This window comes from Diorhabda sublineata, chromosome X, assembly GCF_026230105.1.
Source record: "Diorhabda sublineata isolate icDioSubl1.1 chromosome X, icDioSubl1.1, whole genome shotgun sequence".
NCBI lineage: Eukaryota > Metazoa > Arthropoda > Insecta > Coleoptera > Chrysomelidae > Diorhabda > Diorhabda sublineata.
In genome coordinates, this window is record NC_079485.1 from 17,479,459 (window position 1) to 17,481,231 (window position 1,773).

Below are 1,773 nucleotides of genomic sequence, written 5' to 3' on the forward strand. Positions count from 1 at the left end.
ATGCTTTTTGACTACCGCAAACTAAACGAAAGCACTGTTGAAAATAAGTATAATCTTCCCAATATAGAAGACATTTTAGATAATCTAGGAAAAGCTTCATATTTTACTACCCTTGGTCTAGCCCAAGGCTTCAAGTCCACCCAAATTCAATCGCAAAAACAGCTTTTTCCGTACCCCATGGTCACTACGAGTTTTTACGAATGCCATTTGGTCTTAAAAACGGACCTTCCACTGTCGAAAAATTGATGGATAACATTCTCCGACCTTTTCTCTACAAATTTTTTTTCGTCTATATGGACGACGTCATCATTTTCTCTAAGTCCCTTTAAGAACACTTGATTCACATTACTGCAATCTTTGAAACATTCTGAAAGTCGCTTTCCTTGTTCTTATTGTGACTCTTGAAGGCATTACGCCCGTTCCTAGTAAAATAGAGGGCATTTAGAACTTCCCTATTCCAAAGACTGTGAGAGAAGTGAGATCATTCTTAGGACTCATTGGGTATTAAAGAAGATTCATCCCAAATTTCGCAAGAATAACATCACCCTTTTCTCAATACACTCGTAAAGGAGCTAACATAGACCCAACGAATGTTAATTACAAAAAATGTTTTGAGAAGTGCAAACAACTCTTATGCAATGCCCCAGTTCTGCAGTACCCAGATTTTTCAAAACCTTTTGTTTTGACAACCGACGCTTCCAATATTGCCACTGGCTCTGTATTATCATAAAACAACCATCCCATTTCGTATTACTCCCGAACTTTGAACTCCGCCGAGCAAAATTATTCAACTATCGAAAGAGAACTTCTGGCAATCTTAGATTCCTGTAAACATTTCCGCCCGTATTTGTATGGTCAAAAATTCACTGTCGAAAGCGACCACAATCCTCTAGTATGGATTTGCAAAATTAAAGACCCCACATCTCGGTTAGCCCGATGGATACTGAAACTGGAAGATTACAATTTCGATGTAAAATACCGTAAAGGCAAAGAAAACTAGGTAGCCGACTGTCTTCCAGAGTACAGGTCAACGCACTTTCAAATTCTTCTATTTGTGCCGAGCCTCCTGATCCCCACGATTTCGATCTAGACGAATTCCTTGAACAATTCGACAAAAATTAATCTCTCAGCGAGAATATCAAACACACCGCAACCGAAAACCTCATTTTCCGGAATTCCTATATCTGAAGATTCCATCAATTCAGCAACAAATCAAATTATTATTGTATTATATATATATATATATATATATATATATATATATATATGTATATGTATATGTATATGTATATGTATATGTAATATGAATATGTATATGTATATGTAATATGAACATGTATATGTATAAATTTCTCCAATTTCTTATTTCTTAGACTTTTTGATATATTAATGCATCTAAATGTTCTTGATTTTAAGTCTCTTCTGTTTCAAAATTAGTTTTTTTTGATACTTTTTAAAAGAAAGATAAATTTTGACGTTTCGACTTTTCTTTAAGCCTTTAACAAAGCATGATATTGACACTGACAATTTGCTTATTTATTGATTTAGAGATAACTTTCATCATGAATATCAAAATAAGGATAAAGTCAAATTAGAACTTTGTTCCAATAAGAAAAATTAATTTTTCCTTGGTGTCCATATCTCAAATATATTGAATTTATTAGAATTTACAAAATAGAGCTATAAATTTTACTTAAGTTATTTAGATCTTTTTTATCATCAATAGCTTCCTTCTTATGAATGTGAACCATTTCTAAAAATTCTCTTTTTCGT